This window comes from Peromyscus californicus, unplaced genomic scaffold, assembly GCF_007827085.1.
Source record: "Peromyscus californicus insignis strain IS unplaced genomic scaffold, ASM782708v3 Scaffold_9__1_contigs__length_137607984, whole genome shotgun sequence".
Lineage (NCBI taxonomy): Eukaryota > Metazoa > Chordata > Mammalia > Rodentia > Cricetidae > Peromyscus > Peromyscus californicus.
In genome coordinates, this window is record NW_026294617.1 from 135,991,006 (window position 1) to 136,012,381 (window position 21,376).

At 38.7% G+C, this 21,376-nt stretch overlaps 1 protein-coding gene across 14 annotated transcripts in view; it reads right to left on the reverse strand.

The window, feature by feature from the left end:
• Lrrc7 (leucine rich repeat containing 7) overlaps positions 1-21,376 on the reverse strand; it is a 477,706-nt gene that overhangs the window by 170,435 nt on the left and 285,895 nt on the right. The gene's annotated exons all lie outside the window — the stretch shown is intronic.

Below are 21,376 nucleotides of genomic sequence, written 5' to 3' on the forward strand. Positions count from 1 at the left end.
TATGTTTGAACAGGTATAAGTCATTTACTGACTTTATAAGTCTGTTTGGACTGTATAACCAAACCTCTATCCATACCATATGAAAGGAAGGCATGTGATTATAAGTCATGAGGGCTCTATAGCCAACAAGATTTATCATGTCTCATCAGTCTCAGAGCTGCTCTTATGTCGAGGGATCAGCATATACATCACCTATCATGTAGTTTTTCTTTTGTTTCTTTATGTCTGTAGTCAAGATTTTCAGGAGTTCTACCATGATCAAATCTAGTCTCCTTTAATTTTGAAGACACTCATAACTTTTTGTTTCCTATGGAAACAGAAGTAAAACCACTCCCCCTTATGCAGCATATTTTCTGACTTCCATTCTGAATGTAAAACATTCTTAAAATATATAGGTTGGTTTAATATAGCAGTTTCCATAATCCAATGTCATTTAGCAGCTATTATTTTTTGTTAATTAGAATTAAAAAAAAATTAAAGTCAACAAACACTGTACAGGATCCAGACACACTGTGCATTTCTCATCTTTTGTGGCTTATTCTTTTTATATTAGTTTACTCTCTCTTGAAAGACTTTATTATTTTTAAATTTTTTTCAATGACTGTCTATACCCATTTTCTTTCCTTTCTTTAGCACCAAAGCACATTTGAAAACATATTGTGCCTGTTTAGAGGGTTTTTTGGTCTAGACCTGATTTTTTGAGTATCTTCAGCCTTCTCTGGCTATCGGAGCCAAACCTTAAATGGCTAGGCTACAGCCTCACAGCTCTGGCTTCTGGCTTTGCCTTGCTTGATTCCCTGAGAGCCTAGCCTCATGCTGGCAGTACGGGCAGCATCCATGTTTATTGCCTCAGCTCTTGAAAGTTGCTGAGTCTGAGATGCAGCAGGCATTTTTACCTAGCACACCAGATGCTCCAGTGCTCTGCTGCACAACAGAACCTTCTAAAGGAGCCATGTCTCTGTACATCACGAGCAGTACCCAAGAGATAGCCACATCTGACTGTATGTTTGGAACTTCTTCTTCTTCTTCTTCTTCTTCTTCTTCTTCTTCTTCTTCTTCTTCTTCTTCTTCTTCTTCTTCTTCTTCTTCTTCCTCCTTTCCTCCTCCTCCTCCTTCTCCTTCTTTTTGCTTTTTCAGGCACTATGTGGATTTATGTGTTGGACACTGGGCACCAAATGCAATAGTACTTTCTTTTTGGGACCGTCAGCCCGCAAATAATGACAGGGAGACATTAATTATGAAAGACTGGCCATTAACTTAGGCTTATCTCACCAGCTCTTATAACTTGACCTTTTATTGACTTAGCTTCTGCCACATGGCTTAGTTACTTCTATTCTGTACTGTATATCTGACCTCTTCAGTGTCTCTCCACCTCTCTTCTTCCCAGAGTTCTCGCTGTCCCCAGAAATCCTGCCTATATTCTCCTGCCTAGCTATTAGCCAGTAATCTCTTTATTAAACCAATCACAGTGACAAATCTTCACATAGTATAAACAAATATTCTACAACTTAAGGGTTTCCACTTAATGAAATATTCAATATCCTTAGTCATCAGGGAAATACAAAACAAAACTACTTTGCATTTCATCTTACACCAGTAAAAATGGCTAAGAGGAAAAAAATAAATAACAGCTCATTCTTGTGAGGATGTGGAGAAAAAACACTCATCCATTGTTTGTGAGAGTAGAAACTTGTACAGTCACTTTGGAAATTAGTGTGGCAGTTGCTGTGGGATGGTCTGTATGTCAAATGTGTTGCTGATTGGTCAATAAATAAATCACTGATTGGCAGTGTCCAGTAGGCAGGACTAACAGAGAGGAAAATTGAGAGAACAGGAAGCTGGGTGAGGGAGACACTGCCAGCCGCCATCAGGACAAGAAAGATGTAAAGTACCGGTAAGCCACAAGCCACGTGGCAAGGTATAGATTAATAGAAATGGATTAATTTAAGCTGTAAGAACAGTTAGCAAGAAGCCTGCCACGGCCATACAGTTTGTAACCAATATAAGTCTCTGTGTTTACTTGGTCGGGTCTGAATGGCTGTGGGACTGGCGGGTGTCAGAGATTTGTCCTGACTGTGGGCCAGGCAGGAAAACTCTAGCTACAGGCAGTTCTTCAGGAAGCTGAGAATAGATCTACTGTAAGATCCAGTTATACCACTCTTGGGCACTTCTTGCTCAATTATGTTCATCACTGCTCTATTTGTAATAGTCAGAAACTGGAAACAGTCTAGATGTCAATCAGCAGAAGAATGAATAATAAAAATGTGGCAAGTTTATACAATGGAATATTTCTCAGCTGTTAAAAAGTGAAATCATCAAATTCACAGGTAAGTAGATTGTGCTAGAAAAATATCATCTTGAATAAGGCAACTGAGACTCAAAAGACAGGTGTGTTATGTATTCTCTTATATGTGGAGGTTAGCTTTTAAGTCTTCAATAGGCATGCTGAATAACCATAGAGATTAGGTATAGATTAAGGAATTAGGGAAGAGGAAGAAACTCCTTAAGTAGTAGAAACAGAATATATAGTCATGGAGAGATTGGTGGGGGCACTGGAATGGGAGGATTAAATGGCAAAGGGAAGAGGTGGAAAGGAGAGGATATGGGTATGGGGACAGCTAACACTAAGGACCATCCAAGGAGTAATACATAAACTTCCTATAGTAGAAGACAGATATTATACATATTATTTTATATGTGGATGATAGTTATTAATTCTTTGATAAATGTCTGTAATCTCTATAATCACAGAGGTTAGTTATAGAGTAACACGTGTGTGTATCTCCCAAAGAAGGGGAAATGGAATAGCTAGTTATGAAGAGATGGGGTAGTGTTACTGGAACTGGATGATTAAACAGGGCATGGGAGGACTGAAGAGGGAGTAAGGGAGAAAATTTTGGAGGGACAACTAACACTCAGGGCAATTTCAGGGGTCATATAGAAACCTACTAAAGAAGCTTCTTAAAATATATAAATATATAAAAAAAATAAATGGAGTCACCAAATAATGGCAGAGACAAAGAGATCTTTCCCAATTAAGGGAAACTTCCAGTGCTAGGAATAAGTTACATCTAATTGAGTTGTTGGCCAAAGGCACTCCATGGAAACCCCCAAACAACTTAAGCTATTGTCAAGGCTGTTGGTTATTCTCCACAAACTGATGGAAGTCCCTATTGCTGAAAATAACATTTCTATATCTAATGAACAGGGAGATTTAAAGCTGGTGCCTAACCAGGGTCTTTACCCCTACTGACTAGTGTTCACAGTACTGAAAAACACTCTGCACACCACCAAAGGAGAAGGTAAATAAACACCAACACAACTTCAAACCCTGCAATCTACAATGTTAAACTGACTGCATAATACACAGGTTCAATAGTGGCACAAACATAGGAGTAACCAACCACTATCTGATTGGATTTAAGATCCACTCCATGAGATGGAAACTATCTGGATGAACCCTGATACTGCTCTGGTGGCCAAGAGATTAAATAGGCTGTGAGTCTATGGAGAAAACAAATACCATTGTTCTACTAAAGAAATATAACAATAAAAATTTCTCCTAATGGCATTTTGTTATAGTTAGAGGTCAGTGTCTTACTCAGCCATCATCAGAAAAGGTTACTTTTACAGTAGATGGGTACAAATACAGAGATCTACAACTGGACAATGTACAGAGAATGAGAGAGTAAGTGGACAGAAGCCTTCATCCCTAACTCAGAATCTGTCTCCAATTGATAAACATTCCCAAAGGAAAAAGTCAGTTTTTCCCAAGGGAGTCTCACTTTAAGGGCAGGCCCCATGTCCAACAGCAGATGTTCTAACACAAAATGAATTCAGTGGTATTTTTGAAGATGTTTTGTATCATAATACTTTATTTGGGCATTTAAAAAAATCTTACTTGACTTTTGCTCATCTGTTATGGCCTCTGATTTTGTGTTTTGTGGGTTTTGTATATAGGGTGTGTGGGTGTATCTCTGCATATGTATATGTTTCTTGTGTTTTCTCTTTATTTTTTCTGTTCTCAATTTGTCTGTTTGCTTTGTTTTATTCTGCCTTAAAAATGGCCTGTTTGTTTTCTATGGAGAGAGTAAGAAAGAAGGCATGGAGTTGGAAGTGTGGGGAGGAGGGGAGGATCTGTGAAGAGATGACAGAAGTAAAACTGCTCAGAAAAAAGTTATTTTCATTAACAAGAATACAGTTTTTTTATTTCTCAGTTAATATTCAAACTAAACTCCAAAGTAAATAAGTAAAAAGTCCTATATTTAGTACCCATAATAATGTATAGACAGTTGTTAGCTAGAACATATGTTTGTGTGTATGATATATATGTATATATGTTCCATTGTAAATATTGACTTTTTAAAAGTATGTTATGTATTTTCATTTTTCTCTCCTCTCCTCATTCTTTTTTTTACTGTCCTCATACCCTTTCCCCTTCATGCACTAGGTGCTAAACTCAAATCATTCTGTCGAATTATCTCCACATTTCTCATTTAAATGAATCCATGTAATAAGTATGACTGACATTAAAAGTGCAGGACTGGTGGTATTTCTATGGTAGTAGTCCGCTGTGAACTTTCATTCATCTGTTCCAATTGCTTCTTTTTTGGCAGACACCACATTGGGCAGTGGAGCTGCCACAGTTTCTAAGACGCAGGGTTTCTCAAACTCAGCATTACTGGTGCTTTGAGATGGCCTCTTCTCTTACAAAGGGGCTATCAAGTGTGATGTGGGAGTTTTAGCACAACCTACACAGCCTCTTCTCTAAAGGGCTCATTTTCTAAATGGGAATGACCTTTAAGTGAGTAACTGCTTCCCACAGTGATAACTGTGATGAAAAGAATGTGTATAGATTGCCACAGGAGGTTGGAAGAACTAAAGATTCAGTAATTAGGAATAATGTTAGGAAGCAGTGACATTTTCACTGGGGCTTGAAGAGTTTGTTACATGAATCATATACATTTGCACATCTGAAAGGAAACAATGAAAACATTGAAAGAGTACATCTAGAGTGTAGAGAGAACTCTATTCTTCTGAGTTTGTACCTTGAATAAAAGTGCATAATAATATGGACATGTCTCTTCAAAGGAGGTGAACGATTTTGGTCCAAGGTGAAGAAATTCTTGTGGGAGTTTGTGCTGAGTCCACCATCTTGTTGCCATAGATGTAAAAGGTGTCTGGGGTTGTTTCTCAGTTGCTCACAACTTGTATCAGAAGCCTTCCCTCACCAGGCATCAGTAGCATGACACCAAGAGCTGTCATAAGCAAATATCTCCAGACATGACCAGATTGCCACCTGCTTTCCCTGTTCCTGGGAAAGAGAGAAGCTTATCTCCACTGTTTACTTTGCACTTCAGTTTTCTCAGCTGCACAGTGAGGAGGCAGACATGCTCCTCTATGTTACAGGCTCATTGCAGTGATTAAAAGAATTGCACATGCATGCAAACACTCCATAGGGGTTAGTTCAACTTAAAAGCTTGTAAGTCAATATTTCCTGAAGTTTTCTTCAGGACTTAAAGACACTGTAGGAGTTTTTAAAAGATTTTGGATGGCCAGTATGTTTCGGTAAAGCTTGTTGGGGGAAGAAAGGAGATTTTAATTAATTAATTAATTAATTTTGAGACAGGGTCTCTCCAAACAGCTCTGGCTATCCTAGAACTCACTGTATAGACAGGCTGTCCTTGAACTCTCAGAAACCTATCTGCCTCTGCCTCCCCAATGCTAAGATAAAATATCACAATAAAAGGCATGTGCCACCATACATTTCTAGAAATAGATTTTGTACTGTGTGATTCTCAGATAAAATACACAAATGGAAAGTGGTGACTTTCCACTAGATGGGAAGAGGGTATTTCTTGTCTACTTGGTATGGAGCATTTTTCTCTGCTTGACACTTGTTAGACTAAGAACACATTTTGCTGGAGGTTCTGGTAGTTCACGGTTTAACTCAAACTAAATTCCATTTCAGTTGTAACTCACAGACACACAAACTTCATGAAAGCATGGGCCAACTGTGGATACTGAAACTTTATTAGTGCAGTTCCACTTGTCATGTCTCACTGACTTGTCTAACTTTACCTCAGGGCCCAGTGCTCACTACAGGTTCTTGCCCATGTGATTGTGTTGAATATCATTCACTGCTTGGCTTCCATGATGCCCTCAAGAGGTGGCCTGGTTTTTCCCTCTGGCATTGTGCACAGCAACCCAACTAAAGGAAAGCACTCTGTCTTAGGAGAGAAGAATAGGTGATATGTCAGCACTGCACAAAAAATGAGTGATGGAGCTGGCTCAGATTGCCTTCTCCTAGCACCTGGCAAGAATCTGAACCTGACTTCTTTTGTTTACCTTGGCCATTGTTTAAATGTCCAATGCTTAATTTTAATGAAAAAATGTGTTCTGCAGCTCCCTGTAGTCTATTCCAGGGGTCAGCAAACATTTTCTGTAAAGGGCTAGATAGGCAGTGCTACAGGCTCTGTGGCCCATGTGGTCTCCATCTCAATCTCTCTAATCCACTATTGTAGAGAAAAAGTTGCCATAGATAACATGTCAACAACCAAGAATGGCTGCATTCCAGTAAAGCTCTATCTTCTATCTATCTATCTATCTATCTATCTATCTATCTATCTATCTATCTATCTATCTATCTATCTATCTATCATCTCTAATCTACCTACTATCTATCTATCTATTCTTATTTTATGTGTATGGGTGTTTGGGCTTCATGTATGTATGTATATCACATGCATCCCTGGTGCCCATGAAGAACAGAAGAGGGCATAGGATGATCCCTTCGGACTGGGTACGGTGATATTTTATTTGTACTGAAATGTGATTTTATTTGTATGTTAATAAATAAAGTTGCCTGGGGGTCAGAGCTAATAGTAAGCCATAGCAGAAGTCTGGCAGTGGTAGCACACACCCTTAATCCCGATCACATGACAGGCAGATCTCTGTGTGTTCAAGGATACCACCTCAATACCAACCATAGAAGATCTGGAGGTCTGTATAGATAGGCAGTGACGAGGAGGTCATGTGGTTGCCTTTACAACCAATGAGAAGGCAGAACAGAAAGTCTATAAGAAGACAGATACACAGGAAGTAGTACTCTTACAGAGAGGTAGGACAGCAGCAGCAGTGAAGGGTAAGCTCAGCTCTCAGCTACTGCTTTGACCTCTTGGGCTTTTAACTTTGCAATTGGCTCTGTGTTTCTTATTTAATAAGACTGTTCATCTACAATTGGGTTTGCAGGTGTTTGTGAGGTGTCGTGTTGGTGTTAGGAATTGAACCTGGGTCCTCTGCAAGAGCAAGGAGTGTTTTTCACCACTGAGTGATCTCTCCAGCCCTACAATAAAGCTTTCTTTATAAAAATAGGCTTACTAAAGTTTCCATCACTTGGTACACCAGCCTGTAAAATCTCACATCTAGATAACATTACAGGTTTGGGTCACCAGCCTAGCCCAGAAAGGCAGTGAAGATTTCAGATTCTTCACAAAGGGCTGATAAATGAAGGGCTAAGAATATGGATTGTTAGGAAGCTTCCCCTAGATAATTATATGTAAGTACTTCTGAAATAGTCATTTCTTGTTGTACATGTTATTGGTGTTTGTGACATTGGCCCTCAACACTGTCCTTTGGCTGCGCTTATTAAAGTCAAGTACATCCCACCATGCTATCACTTTGTAGCACTTACCCACTTCAAACATTCCAGCTGGCCCAGGATGGAAGACAATGCAACATTTCCACGGTCTATCACACTGACAGAATAGTGCAATCTATGATTTTCTTTTTATCTCATTCAGAGATTTTCTCTGTTCAAATGTACAATTATCTCTGAGCCATATAAAGTTGGCAGGACTGCAGCATCTCTTGGATCCCCAGTGGGTCACTTGGTTACTGATTTACAGGATTCTGTGAAATTTTGGCATGGGCTTTTGCATTCCAGATTTACTAGTCCTTGAAATGTGCATACTTTCTTCCATTACTGGCAGTGGCACAAAGACAAGGAAACTCAATGTTGTTCTCTCATGCTTCCCTATCAGAATTTAGAGAAGGATTTTCATACTTCACCTGGGCTGTGCATCCAGCTGGGTAGACACACATTTTATAATTATATAGCTGCCAGTTTCACATGATCATGTTTTACCCTTTATAGTAACTTATGCATTTAAGGAACCTCATATCATACAGGATTTTGTTGTTCTTGCTATAGAACACGTACAAGAATCTAGAAAATTCCAGTAATTAGCATTCTTTGAAAATGCAACTACTGGGCCAACAACGAGATAGCTTAGTGGGTAAGATGCTTGTATGTAAGCCTTGAAGCCGACATTCAATACCTGCATACCAGAAGGTAGGAGAGAATCAACTCCCATGAGTTCTCCTCTGATCTCCACATGTGTGTATGCACGCATGCACACAAATAAATAAAAATGTGTAATTACTAGTACATCTCACTATGAAGACACAAAGCATAATGCCACAAACCTGGAAACAACAAAAATTTATTGTTTTATGGCAAATAAAATATAATTTCCATGGTCAAATGTCTTAAATGAAAAATTCTCTGTATTTCTTTGTGCACATATGCACACACACACACACACATACACACACATATGCACATGCACACATGCATGTGCACGTGTAATGGTGGGTGTGGTAGTGGTAGACAGAGGTCAAAATGAGATATTCTCTGCTATTGGTCTCCACCTTATCTTTCGAGATAAGATCTCTCAGTGGACCTGGCACCAGCTGATTTGCTGGACTTCCTGGTCAGATAGCCTCAGGGGTCCTGCTGTTCTGCCCACCTTCATGCTATGGTTACAGGTGCACATGGCAATGACTGGCTTCTTAGTTTAGGTACTGGAGGTCTGAACTTAGGTCCTCATGCGTGAGTGGCCGGCACTTCACTCACTGAGCCATCCTCCCAATACCCAAATTCCATTTATTATTATAGATCTTGAACCAGTGACAGTCGTGACTTTCATCATCCCAGGGTTCTCTAGGACCAAAAGTAGTATAACTGTCTTCTGGTACCTTACAGAAGGAGGATATATGGCAAATTGAATATTCACTTTTATGTTTTCAAAGAATATTGGGAAGATCTATTTTTTTACCAGTCTGCTAGTGCTTATTCATCAAGATGTTCCTCTTTGTGAATTTAAAATATAGCAAACATTTAAAATACATAATTTTCATTAAGTTGTCTTCAATTTTGAGTGTCTTCATATTTTTATTTTTAATATTAAAATTTGACATTTCAGAGTTCAGTTGACTTTATTTTTTTTATTGGAAACATTTTTTTTCCTGTAATGACTCATTTCAAGTTTAATAAAATACTATGTTAGAAGTATCAAACCCACAATAAGCTGCCCAGGGCCCTTCCACTTTATGTAGCAAAGTACACTTGGCAGAAATAGAATGATTAGGTCATGCAAGTGTATCTTCAGAAGAGCAGCTATCTACAGGTAAATTCTGGATCACTGCTTTATCTCATTAGGCTGAGGACTGTCTTGGATTTTGTTACTACTCTTTAGTTTTCTTAGGGTAAGAACCTGAACCAATTATTCATTCACCCTGCACACAAATTTTCGCACTAGAAAAATGTAACTCTTGGTACAGAGAAGGTAATCAAGCTATCTTGCAAGGCCTGCTGGGCATCTGGGCTAGGGGTGCTGTGTAATCAAGAACTTTGACAATTATCTCCAGAGCCCGGCTTCAGTAATTACATCTTCTGCCATACACTATAGCAGCCCAATCAAAAGGTTGTGGGCACCATAATAAGCTACAAATACACCAGCCCTCACTAGAAGATATTGCAGTTTCCATTATTCTTATGAAGAGATTTGGGTTCTACTGAACAATCTTAAGCAGAATTGCTGTTTGGAATGCCTGCAGATACCTGGGCAAATTTCTTTTTCTCATAGACTCCTGTTACATCTATCTCTGTGTGTGCTTACACAGCCATGCAGAGGCAGGCCAGGATCAATGTTTCTGGGCTATACTTCGTAAAAAACTTGGCATTTGTATTTGTTAATACTCATACACTTTATATAGATTTGCTATTGATGTCTTGCCCCACAAACAAACAAGATCCAACCCTACAACTAAGATGAGTGAGAATTAGCACTTGAGACACTTAAGTGAGGGCTTTGAAAATCCCACAAAGCAGCCACAGTGGTTTCCTTCTTGCCAGCATATCATTCTCACCTGAACAGTCCCTAAAACAGCTGTATCCTGTATCCTGTAGCTTTTGGCATTGGGAATCATAATGCTTCAGGAAAAGTTCCAAATTCTTGGACAATGAACTTAAACTACTTGAAAATTTGACCACAGCTTACTTTCTAGTTTTACAGCCACAATACCCTAACATATCATTGTAGCTGGAAGATTTCCTGTGTCCCACCCAGTCCTGCAGCTGCTCAGACCCAAATAAACACACAGAGACTTATATTAATTATAACTGCTTGGCCATTAGCTCAGGCTTATTACTGACTAGCTCTTACACTTAATTTAACCCATAATTCTTATATATGTTTAGCCACGTAGCTTGGTACCTTTTCTCAGTTCTACCTTGTCATCTTGCTTCCTCTGTGTCTGGCTGGCAACTCCTGACTCTGCTCTTCCTCTTCCCAGCATTCCTTTAGTTTGCTCACCCCACCTATACTTCCTGCCTGGCTACTGGTCAATCAGCATTTCATTTATCAACCAAATCAGAGCAACATATTCACAGCGTACAGAAAGACATCCCATAGCACATCATCCACAGCCAGAGGAGATAGCAGCAGAGACATAGAGGCCAGAAAATGGTGGCACACACACCTTTAATCCTATCACTTGGGAGGCAGAGATCCATCTGGATCTCTGTGAGTGTAAGGCCACACTAGAAACAGACAAGCATGGTAACTCATGCCTTTAATCTCAGGAAGTTAGCCTTTAATGCCAGGAAGTGATGTCAGAAAGCAGAAAGGTATATAAGGTGTGAAAACCAGGTACTAGAAGCATTTGGCCTGGTTAAGCATTTGGCTGGTTAAGCTTTCAGGCTTTTGAGCAGCAGTTCAGTTGAGATTCATTCTGGACGAGGACTCAGAGGCATCTAGTCTGAGGAAACAGGACCAGCTGAGGAACTGGCCTCAGGTTTGATTTTATTAATAAGAACTTTTAAGATTCCTGCTACAGCATCCCAAGTGGCTGATCCTCTTATGCAGTCCTGCTTACACAGATCTAAACTCAAGGTCAATAGATTAGAGTCCTCTACACACACCTGAAGGATGTCTACAAAGCCAAGGAAAGTAATTTAACTGTGAATAATCACTTTTTAATGAGAAATTGCTAGGGGAAAATGTTTATTATATTTGGCTTCTTAGAAAAAATTATATTTTACCAAAATTGCTATTTTATCTAGATTAAACCATAGTCAACACAAAATGAAGTCTCTTGGATCATGTGTACTCAGTGTGAAGGCACTCAAGCAAAGCCAAGCAAAAGACAATGTGCTTTTAAGAATCCCTGGGAAGAAGATTGCATTTTAATATCAATTAAGAAAAATGATGTGGTATGGGAGTCCATCATTGCCTTCTGCTCTGAAATATAAGGCCTAGGTAGTTATGAATGCTGCTGTGAGGGCTTAGATGAGTGAACTTCTATTATAGTTACTTCTAACTCCATATGATAAACCAATAAAACTCATTGGTTCTTATTCCACACAATTCATAAAGGTCACAGACTCCTATCTATAATATGGAATATTAGTTAGAGGAGGCTGGCCCACTGACCTTTGTAACAACTTTAAAATTAGAAAAAATTTACATTTTCAAACAGTTGGAAAAACCAAGAGAAGAACACTATGCCAAGACATATGAGATGACCTGAAGTTCTTTCAGAGATAGAATCTTACCAGAGCACAGCTATGCTAGAACACAGTTACAGGGAATGGGAAATCAATTAAGTTCTTGGCTGGAAAGGCTAAGATCAAGGCACCAGTATCTTGCCAGAGCTTCCTGTTGCATTCTCTGAAAGAGAGGCACACTGAGTTTCCACAGGGCAGAAGATCCAAAGATCAGGGTAGAAGATGCTGTCTGAAACCTCTTCAGAGTTGTTAATCTTGTTGCAGAAGGGGTGGATCCCATGACCCAATTGCTGCTTAGTGTTCCATCTTTTCCTACCACACCATTAACGCCTGAATTACAGAGACGACTCTGTCACCTCAGTACCATAGACACATACACATTTTCTTACTTCCTGTAGAAGCCTGCCTTGGCTTTACAGTGGCAACAGTGAGTGCAGATGCTTCATGACTTTCCATTCCAACAGACTCATCACAGGCTGAAAATACTGTAAACTGTACATTTAGTAGCACTAATCTTCAGAGTTTCCATGTTTGAAAGACATAGTATTGTCGCAGTATGCTCCTCACATGAACTTGTAGCTGCAAAATACTTAGATGGCCATAGTGTGTACTAATTAATATTATGGTTATTTTGAGAAATAGATTCTAGAACCAAGTACTAGGTTAAGAAGAACTTTCTATATTACATGACCCAATCAACAAATTTTAGACAAAGAGAAAGGCAGTCTTTTAGTATAAGTCAACTAAAGAAGAGTATGTATTCTCCACCTTCTTTATCTGTTGATAAACTTTGCAGTTACTTTTTATATTGGCTACTGCGAATTTATACATTTTAAGTATGTATAATTTATTTTATGTCACTTATTCTTCAACAAAACTCTTTTCAATGAAAAGGAGGCTTATTAATTCTACTGACAAATATTGTTAAAACCTTTCTGAGATCAATACATCTTCAACATAGTTACACTTCTGAAAATACCGTAAATTTTTTAAATTTTAATGTAATTTGCATGGGCACCTGCATAATGGTAGTTAAGAGCCAGGCTGTTGGGTTTAATCTTTTACCTTGCTAGCCTTGTGACCTTGGGCAAGAAGTTTCTTAGTGTATTGGTTTCTGCTTTTGTAAAATGGGAGTGGTGATAGCCTCTGCTTCAGAGTGGTTGTTACTGGGAGGAATTGATGAGTTAATATATGTAAATAGTTTCAAATTCAAATATTAGCTAATTACTAGAGTCAAAAGTCTCCTTCCTAAATTAGGTAAAATCAAATGGGCATTATCTCATGACAATGCACCTTAATGAGGCTTTTTATACTCTCCTTCTGATCTAGTGATTGTACTGCATGCAGTCTGGAATAGATGTTTCTCTCACTGGCCAATGGCCCCAACAAAAGACTCTTCCAGTGTTCTCATAATTTGGCAGCTTCCTGTTGATCTCTGTTTTTGTAAAAGATGATCCCTGGCATAGAGTACTTCTTCCATGAAACCAAGAGTACGCCGAGAAGGCTCATAAGAATGCTTATATTTCACAATGGAGAAATTCTGTGTTCAAATGTAAACTGAAACATTTTTCAAGAGGCTGGGGAGATGACTCAGTTGGTAACATGCCTGATGCAAAAGCTTTAGGACCTGAGTTCAGAGCACCATGAAAAATCCTGGTGCAGTGCTGAGTGTCTACAATTCCAGGGATGGTGAGGGGGTATGGGTACAGTTGGATCCTGGTCATTGGCCAGCCAACATAATAGAAGTCATAAAATCTAGGTACTGTGAGAGACCTTGTCTCAAAATATAAGATGGACAGTGACTGAAGAAGACACTTTACACTGATCTCTTCATATACACCACTTGCTCACGTACATATACCCCACCACATATATTTATTTACAGCTAGGCTGAAGTGAATATTGGAGTGCAGATGTCTCTTTGAAGTGATGATTTTCTTTCATTCGGATGTAACACCATCTGTTTTATTTTGTTTTGCATGTCCGAGCTTTTGCCATGATGGTAATTTAACTGAGAGTGAGTTAGTCCCTACACCTTTGTTAGTTGTAGCATGCCAACCATTTTTGTCTCATCATTGTTTCACAGGTTGATTAATCATATTCTGAAGGTCTCAAATCCAGAATACTCCCAAATCTGAAACTTTCTGATCTCTTATACGATGGCACAAGTGAAAATTTCCACAACTGATCTCATGTAACAGGCCATAGTCAAAGCTCGGGTTCACTAAAAAAATCATATAGAATTATCTTTAGCCTCTGTGTAAAAGGTGCTTGTAAGGTATAGGTGAATTTTGTTGGGACTCAAGTCCCATCTCCAAAAATATATCATTATGCTAATATACTAATAGTCCAAAATAAAGAAAATAAAATATTCAAATAATTTCTTCCATGTATTTCAGACAGGAGATAATCAATCTGTCACAGTATGACTGAAATGGTCATCTCAAATGCACTAGACATTTGATGAGAATAATTCTGGGTATAGTTTCACAGTTTTGTGAACAGACATATAAAATACCCTTAGATATTTTAATTTGGTTGTTTTTATTATATATAATAGGCTTGAACACTCTGCAGGAATTTTATTTTCTCTAATTGCCACATCTCCTCTATCCATTTACCAAAATGACTTTATACACATCACTTTTCCTGTTACTGGAGACATTATACTGAATAAGGCTGTCCTGCCTCTAAAGAGTCCAAGACAGCAGACCTTGGAATGATCTATAGTAGGATACTATTGTAGGATTTCACACCTAACATACCATATGCTTTTATGGCAGAATGACTGAGGTTGGGAAGCAGGGAGGTCCTCACTCAGGCTCTGATGTTTAGGTTGGACCTTAGCCAAAACAATAAGAGAAAGACATTTATGTTCAAGAAGAAGCAGGTACCAATTGCTCTTTGGGCATTCAACATTTTTGAGTTCTTTATATCCACAAAAGAGCAAATATCTTAACCAGACACTTTTCAAATAGATTAAAAAATTGTCAACAAACACACGATGAAGTGTTAATATTTCTAGTCATTAGGGAAAAGCAAATCAAAACTATATTGGCATTCTACTTCACTCAAATTAAACGGCCATCATAAAAAAAATACAAACCCTAATGACAACAAATGCTGGTGAGGAAGTAGGAAAAGGGGAACCCTTAATATACCATGGATGGAAATGTACCTTATTCCAGCCACTATGGAAATCAATGAGAAGTCTCCAAAAAAAATTTAAAGATGGAACTACCATACCATGCAGCTGTAACACAAATGGATGGGACTAGAAATTATCATGCTAAGTGAAGTATCTCATTTTTTCCTCTCATATGTAGAACTAAGGAAAATAAAAGGACATTAAGGTAAAAGGGGCTTTTAGGGAGGAGGAGGAGGAGGGAGTATTGCTGTGGGATGGTCTGTATGTCAAGTGTGCTGTGATTGGTCAATAAATAAATCACTGATTGGCCAGTGGCCAGGCAGGAAGTATAGGCGGGACAAGGAGGAGAATAAAGCTGGGAAGTAGAAGGCTGAGTCGGAGAGACACTGCCAGCCGCCATGATGAGAAACAGCATGTGAAGATGCCGGTAAGCCACGAGCTACGTGGCAAGGTATAGATTAATGGAAATGGATTAATTTAAGCTGTAAGAACAGTTAGCAAGAAGCCTGCCACGGCCATACAGTTTGAAACCAATATAATTCTCTGTGTTTACTTGGTTGAGTCTGAGTGGCTGTGGGACTGGCAGGTGAGAGATTTGTCCTGACTGTGGGCCAGGCAGGAAAACTCTAGCTACAGAGTATTAATATATGCATGCTACATGTAGCCAAGGACTTGGTACAACTCATATATGCTACCAGATAAGCTGGTGTCTACTCCTCTACTCAGGGAGATGCTCTGCTTCAACATTGTGACTTGTCTTTGGCTGACTTAGAACATACCTACATGTTCTGTCTGGAAAATCATTCTCAAATTAAATCTCAGGGTCACAGAGTGAAGCTACCAATTAAGAAATGATCTGGAATACATTTGAGTACATCAACTTTTTCCCTACATACACGGAGAATAAAGCACATACTGTTGGATGTCCCTTGAATTTTACCTCCAAATTCATTTCCCAATTCTACTTTCTTTTCTCCATCTTTGTTTCCACAGTGCTCACTCTCCTTTTACCTGATTAGAGCAATTTGCTTCTCTGTACACCATATTCACTGCCCACCATATTCATTGCAATATGACTGTTGGAGAGGATGTTTAATTTCCCCACACAGTTATTTGTTGTGATTGAAAAGGTTCTAATTATTTGGTCGATGGTACTTACTAATATTTTCTAATTGTCTATATAGTGCATCCTCACAGGAAATTCTCACACTTCTGTATTAAGAATTCTCATTTTCATATGACCCATCAGGTTCACCCATCTCCTCAGTGCTGGGTGAAGTCCTGTGATATGTGCTCCTGATTGCATGGATACTCAGTTCCAGCTTCTTCATGAAGTCCAGTGGCGATTCCTCTACTGCAACCCAGTTCTTTGTTGTCTTCTTATCCTGGCTGCCTTGGTCTTAAGTCTTTCACTCTTTGAGCAGGCTCAGGGATATCCTTATCATGTTTTCTTTCTTCATTGTTTATAGTCTATTTTGGCATGAAATATTTTTATTCTGTTTGTCTACTAACATCCTGGCAGTAACCTCAGAAATATTAAAAATATTAGATGCCAAATATTAAAGACAATATAATTTCATTTATGCAAAATATACTAAGCAGGCAATTTAATAGAGTCAGAAAATAGACAAGTGGTTTCCTGGGGGCTAGGATTAGAAAGAAGTGGTAAGAGTGAGAATTGACTGGACAAAATTGGGTTCTGGTGATAATTGCACAGACTTTATTGAATAACACTGACTTATATAGTTAAAAATGGGCATATTTTCTGTTCATAGCATAAATGCTTCATTAAGACTACTTTTATGAAAACAGCTTCAAACTTCAATGAACTAGTTTTAAAGAAACGAATTGTGGATAGTGTATGTTCTTTGCTTCCTTAGCACACAGGTTAACTATGAATTCTTTCTTCATAAAGTCAGTTCCACCACTAACAGGTCTAGTTTAATTACTTCTGACTAAAACGTTTTCATTGTAACTACACTGTTGTCTACAAAGCAATGTTTAACATTGCAGTATAAATTTGGGAACTCTTCCTGGATATACAAGTTACTCCCTCTTTGCTCATCCTATTTTGGGGAGGGACATATCATTACAGCCCTCCCCTCAAGCTCAGGGATCTGGGTGGAAGACAGGGTAGAATGACTGTAGAAGCCAGAGGTTGTGTGACTTCAAGGAAACAGTGCTTTCCTGACAGAACAAGACAGAAGTATACATGAACTCACAGTGATGGTGACAGCATGCACAAGACCTGCATGTGCTCAAGCCAGACAAGATCTCAGCATGGAGAAGGGGAGTGGGATGAAGGACCACTTCTAGCTGAGGAGTTATTTCATTTTGTTGCTGTTGGGGGTTATCGTTCTTTGATGGTGTGACACCTTGATAACTGGCTAGACTCCAGGGTAGGACCTACATCCAGGAGTAGTCTGGTCAACACAAACTGAGAAGAGAGAGAAAGAGAGAGAGAGAGAGAGACAGAGACATACAGAGGCAGAGACAGAGATAGGGAGACAGAGAGATACACAGAGAGACAGACAGAGACAGAGGCACAGAGAGATAGAGATACAGGGAGAGACACACAGAGAAAGACAGAGAGAAGTAGAGACACACAGAGTCAGAGAAAAGGACACAGGGAGGGGAGAGAGAGGAAGTTGGGAAGTTAGGTGGGTGGGTGAGGAGGATCTTGGAGAAAATAAGGAAGTGAGATGAATATGAAAATATATTGCATGAAATTCTTAAAGAATTAATAAAACATTGTTTTTAAAGAAGTTTAAATTTCAGATATGTTTATATGTTTCATCACATATCAAAGAGTGGGTATGGCATGTGAGTGTATGTGTGTGTATATAGGAATTTCTGGATTGGTAGATGACCTTACCTTAAGAGAATTTGAGCTACTAGGCAGTTTCTACATCCTCAGGTTGTTCTAGCTTTTTCTGTGCATCCAGCTGTTATATATTTGTGCCCCACCCTAGCAGGTTTTGCTATGTAGCCTTGACTTGCCCAGAACTCACTATGTGGCCCAGGCTGGTCTCAACTTGTGGCAATCCTCCTATGTATGTGCCATGACATTTGTTCTTATGCCAAAAACCACACTGTTAATCTTTATCTAACTTATCCTGATGGCTAATGCCAGAAACAAGAATGATATAAATTAAACAAATTGCATGTGTATCTCCTTCACATTTTTTAAACAAAAATACTGTAGAAGAATCATAAATTTCTGTTAAGAAAATTTAAATCTCCCACAATTGCACACCCTACCCTGACCAAGCATGAAGGAGAGGGACAACCCAAAACAAGGGAGGACGGAAATCCATATGAAAGCCTAGTAGTGGGTAGAGGATGGAAGGGAAAAGGAGGGCACAGTGGCTGCTGGGTTAACTAAACAGATATATGAAAAACTTTATGGAATCCTGCTAGCTAGTAAGATAATTTTAAAATAAAACAAAAAGAGTCTGAATGTATGGGTGAACAATGTTTCTCCTAAAAGACATGGTATATTGATTGAAAATCAAAGTACAAGGCATGGAATATCTCTCTGATTTATTAGTCATGGAGGCTCTTAAGGTCTCTAAAGTAACACAGGCTAGGGCCACTGACCTTGGCCATCCATCACAACTACATGATGAGACTGTTTGCTAATGATACCATACAGTTTGTCTACAGGACATAGAATAATGAATCAATCTTAAATGAATCTGGAAATGTCCTCCTGGTTAGCTTTCATAGAAGCAGCTAGTGCTATGAAAGTTGCTTGAGGGGAGAGGACACTAATGCTCTTACCCAGCCCAGGACCTTGTATGCTGAGATACTGATCTGCTAGATAACATGCCCAGGGGAGCAGTGGTGACGTAAATGTTATGGGGTAACTAACAGCTTTTTAATTGTATTTAAGGTCTGTCATCCAGGAAGGAATATCTTGCCTGGTACTGTAGTCCTGGTGGTGAATCCACAACTGAGGAGGTACTTGGTCCTAGGATAGAACCTACTATTATAATTTTGCTAAGTGTTCATACTATCTAATTGCCATCTGAGTATTTATGCTTATATCCATAAATCTGGTCTGCCTTGGTTGGAGAAGATTATTTTTGCAGTGGGCAGCTCTCAATGCAGAGATGCGTAGTGCTGAGAATAAAAGACTGAGTGCTCAGCCTTAAAAAGCACATTTATGTTAGCCATACTACAACTAAGTCTCAGGGAACACTGTAGAAGATGAGAAGGAAAGAATATATGAATGAGAGAATGGGGAGGAGTGCCTCAAAGTGCAGTCTTTGGGCAGGGCATGGCTACCACAGTTATGGACTCACAGCCGCTGTGTTTATCTGCACAAGACCTACAGAAGATTAAGCCAGCCCAAATTGTAGCATAAGTGGGGTGTTTATCTCTACTCACCTCACACTGAGGAGCTAATGGCAGTGGATAGTTGATGGGGGAGAAAGAATCATTTTCTTTTGGGAGTGTGGCCATTGGCCAGGTTCCTATACTCCAAAGGATCGCTTGACACCATGTGTGTATGAGCAAACCTGATAACTTAGAGCTGATCACTTAGCTGGGGGAATATGGGGGAGCTGGCGGTGGGGGGGGAGAAATGGGGGTTATGCATGACTATATTTCATGTATACATGTATAAAATTCTAAAATCAATAAAGAAATGTATTTCTAAAGTATGGTTCACTAAAAGTGTTTTTAATGACAATAAACATATATTAGTACATTTCATTCTCTTGGCATTTTATCTAGTTTTAAAAACCAAATATTATCATTAAAATATACTTTTATGAAATAAACACATTTAGTGTTTTGTTCAGTTAGTATGTGTGATAGAAGATTAGATTGACATAAACAGATTTAGGATTATTGACACCTGCTGAGGCACTAACAGTGATATACACAAGGGCAGTACAAACAAGGGCCTGAGGCTATTCTGTGACATTAGCTTGAGCCCTGGCTCAGTCACTCCTGCAGGTTAGTTTTAAACCATCTTGGTTTTTACAGCAGTTATCTGAGTTACCAATTTCTGTTCTATAAGCTTTCAGTGGTTATGTGTTCCCATGAAACCAGAGGGCATTCTGGTTTACTGCGGTAAGGACATGTCCACCGAATAATTATCCCACCATCTGGACACTGCTGTCAACTGCAGTCACAGCTTTATTAGATTTTTAAGCTTTGACAATGGGAAATTCAGTGTCTTTCTTGGGACATCATGGAAACAGAAGAGTGATGTTTCTGTAATCTGTAAAGTGCCTTCACGGCAAGTGGTCTACATTATCTCTAAAATAAATTTTAGGAAGCTGAATGTTGGTGACATTTGAAGGACAATGAAAATTCATAAGAAGACATTACATAACCACACCAAGATCATATGATTTATGTTAAAGAACTGAGAGAGAGTGATGGCTTGGGTTCTAAGAATAGCACATGATTTTCAGAACATTGTTTCTGAGAGATATGTGCAATTATGTGAAAATGACAGGAGTCAGCATACAACACACCCAGCTGAAAATAATGCTGTACACATTGAAGGGCTTTACAAACACATTCATAAGTATTCATAGACAAACAAAGCTATACATAATTTTAACAAAGGAATCAAAATTCATTTTTATGTGCACATGAGGTTTATACAAATGGCTTTGCATTCTAGAGCACTTTCACATTTTGTGTAATTCTCATGGTAGGATACATAAGCCAAGAATGTACAGAAAGATTCATTTCATTCCTATAGCATAGGTTTTGAATGAAACATCAGATTTTGTTATTTCCTAGACAGCAAAATAAAATAAAGTCAATACAGAGGACAAGCTTTTAAATTCAATGTATTTCATTTGTAACAGAAAGATCCTTCCAATGGTATTTGGCCAGCAATGTCCCCAACAAAATGGCTACAAATTCTGTTTTTCCTTCTTCCCAGAAAGAATGAGCTGAAATATGCACTAATGAAGACCCTTGTTTGCTGAATAGCATGCTTCCGAAAGCTTCAATAACAAACATGTCCTACTTCTGACTATATGTAGAAAATGGGAATTATGGGATAATTCCCTCTTAGGAATCTGTCACTGTGCAAAGTAAGCTCACAATGGAACATCAGGCAGGAAAACTGGGCACATTCAGTCTCTGAAGAATTTTATGGATTAGAAAAATCCTCTTATTTATGATATTTAGACAGCTTTCAAATGATAGCTTAATCTATTTAAAAATAACCAAATTTTATGTGACAGCACCCTCATACAAAACACTGGAAAATAAAGTTAAAGCATGAAGTTTGTGGGTTTCTGCAACTGGTAAAATTTCATATTCACTGCAAGTGATGGCAACAGAATACACTGGGAGAAATATCAGATCTCTCTACTAGTCAGGAATACAATCGTTAAATTTTA